Source organism: Rousettus aegyptiacus, unplaced genomic scaffold (genome assembly GCF_014176215.1).
Source record: "Rousettus aegyptiacus isolate mRouAeg1 unplaced genomic scaffold, mRouAeg1.p scaffold_m13_p_8, whole genome shotgun sequence".
Lineage (NCBI taxonomy): Eukaryota > Metazoa > Chordata > Mammalia > Chiroptera > Pteropodidae > Rousettus > Rousettus aegyptiacus.
This window is the reverse complement of record NW_023416311.1, coordinates 97934923-97938286: the sequence shown is the minus strand read 5'-3', so window position 1 is coordinate 97938286 and position 3364 is coordinate 97934923.

Genomic DNA, 3364 nt, shown 5'->3' with positions numbered 1-3364 from the left:
TATCTCATAACAATAGAGTTAACTCTAAAATATCAAATATTTAATTGTGAAAATTTTAAATAAAAAATACTAGAGAATGGAAGGTGAAAATTTTTCTATGATCAAAAGTGTTTAAAGACTCAAAAAGATTGATAAATAAGAAACTTAGAAAACAGTACATGTAGTTTATATCACAAGAAAAAGAGGGAGACATTGTATATATCTCAAACTCCTATGAATAGGAGAAAAGCACCAATAACTCAGTAGAAAAACGATAAAAGGGTATTTTCTTATTTTAGCTAATAGGGCTACTGCAAATCATAAGCAGTTGTTTAACATGCATGGGGAAAGTATTTCTTCTTTATGCAAATCTGTTTTGGGTTGTATGACTCTGAACCATCTTTCCTAATGGGCTTCAGGGATCTGGTTTCCCCTTTCGGTCTCTCTCATCTAAAGATGTTGTCTCTAGAGGAGATGCACTGGCTGTTAGCCTTCTTAAGCACAAAGTGGCTCTTGGGAGTTTAGCTAAGCTACTCCATGGTACTGCTGCTTAGGCATTCATTTTGTTTGGCCAAATGGCCTATGGGGGCCTTAAATTGACACTAACCCCCTCATGCAAGTACATATTCTAGAAAATAGCACGCAGAGGCACAAGCAAATGTAAGTTTCTTATAAGACTTTATCAACAGTCTCCCCTACTTCCCAGTGCCTTTCCCTTTGCACACCCATGAAGATAAGACCCTTCATGAAACTTACCAAAACCTGCTCATTTTGATTTGAATTGACCAATCCAGCCTTGACCTGGGAACCCAAAAGCATTGTACCCATGGACCCTACTTAAGGCAGGTTCCTTAAGTCCTGCCTCTCTGTCTGCCTACAGCCTGCCTGAACCTTCCCATGAGGTTCTTTCAGGTCTGCTTTGTACTTCCTCCAGAACTGTATGTCATAAAATTCTCTTATTTCATTTTCTCGAGGTTTTGTTGAACTAAGGCTCACCATCTTACACCCTGTGCTTTACTTAACACATGTAAATTTAACAAAATCATAACAGTGACATAGAACGTTTACCTGTAGAATTTACTAGTCAGACTGACAAAGGACTAAAAAAAATCACTGAATCATTTTGAAAATCTAAAGAAAAATTGCTTCACATACATATATAAATTGGTATTAAATACAACAGTTAACTTTGCTGAGGAATTGAAAGTTTATGTAGAGCCAACATAATATCACATAGACTACTCTTTGTCTCAAGGGAGAAAATAGTTCACCATTCTAATAGTTCACCTTATTACTTAAGACATAAATAATGGGACAAATATATTAGTTATTCCTATTGTAGAGCAATAGACATATTATCACATATGCTGTATTATTGTCAAAAAAATTTAACTTGGATTTAAGCAAGCTTATAGATGCATCTTTTTTGTAGATAACACAATGAGAGAAGAGTAGCTAAATGACACAATGAGTACACATTTAAAAAGTTCTAGAACATGGTAAATGTTACCAGCTCAAGGGTCTTCGAGAGCTTACTATTAGTTCTAAAAATGTGCTTTTCAGAATTGAAGGAGACTTGAGGGACATGATAACAAGATGTAATATGGTTCTGAATAGGATCTTTGTTTAGATAAACCAATGATAAACTTTTCACTGTATTAGATAAATGTTATCATGAATATTAATAATATTTGTAAATTATTAATATTTTATTAAATGTGTTATTTTGACTTTGTAGAAACATATTATTTTATTTAACAACATAAGAGTACTTCTGATATGTTTTTAATGCTCAAAGAAGATAAAATATGTACAGCTGTGACAGTAGCAAATTAATAAATTCAAAGTATACGAAGAGTTTGTCAAAGTAATTGTCTTTTTCCCTAAGTGTATCTATTTAAAATGTTGCAGAGCTTAGGAATGTAAACTTTTCATTATGCTGACTAAGGAATGATGATTAACTTGAAAATTCATACTAAATTTTAAAGAAATTATAGGCCACATAAATATTTGAAAGTGTGTATGTGCTCAGTGAGGCATTGTCATCCATGGGTATTGAGAATTAATGGATTCTTTATTTCATCATTCAACAAAATAAGAACATCTAATAATTATGTTGTAGTTAATAATTTTTTTAGTTTATGTATATGATATTCAAATAATATAAAGAAAAAGTTATTTTAAACACTAGAAGATAATGAGGTTTATTCTATTTAGTAGAAAAAAAATTCTGCTTCACATACAAATAATTTCATCACCAATCTGCATTCTTGTACCTTTGAGAATTTAGATTTCCTTTTCTTACTATTAAATTGGATTGCTTCATGAATATTAAATGACAGTGAAGAGTCCTTTCAAAAGGTTAGTCAAAGGAAACTTGGTGAGTTGGCTTATTCAGATTCAAAGTTCAAACTGAGAAATCATGTTTCAGCAAGATTCAGTTTAATATATTTTCTTTCTAGTAAAAAAAAATGAATCCTAGGAATAAATAATATATTAAATATGGTTAAACTTATTTTTGATTGCTGTATCATGTATACATTTTTAAATGTTCACAATATTTCACAATATTAACGCAATCTCCATCTTGTGCAAGCATTTTCTGTCTTCACTATTACTTTACAAGTGTGTCTTTTGAAAATCGTATGGACGTTTTACTGAATACAAGCATCTTTGTTATTAACAATAGTAAGCAAACAAAATATTACTAGACTTAGGAAAATTTTCTGCTTAACAATTTCTTAATATCAAACCCTGCCCACTTATTTGTGTGTGTTTTGAACACAGTTAAGAGAAATGGCATACAAATATTTAGTACAATTCTCTACACTAAATTTAAGTATATTATTACTTAATATATTTACAGTGATTGTGAAGGTTATGCATTATTATCCCCATTTTGCAAGTAATAAAAGTAAGGCAAAGACACTTTTCCAGAGGCACATGTAACAAGAAAGCAAGATGATTTGAGCCTAAGCCTTTAATTCCAGGGTGCATTGCAATATGCAGTCCACTATTATACTAAAGCTGCACATCACTCAGCAAAAGATTTATTTAGATTATTTTCATCTGAATAACTCCAACAAATAAATATTAAAAGAGAGTTTTTAAAATCTTTATCTATTGGCTTCTGTTCCCGAAGGAATTTTATCTGTTGCTAAATTTTGCATAATACCACAGAGATAATGTTTCTATTTTAGGTATATTCACTCAGAGTTAATGCCGCATTAAACAAACATTTTGGCACAATAAATATTGTACAGTATTTGTTTCTTACACCATGTCAATATGGAGAAAATCAATTAAGAAAATAATGAAGTATCGACTCATATAAATGTTTTGATTATTTCATTCTCTGATTGCCTTTTCTCATTATAAAGCTCAT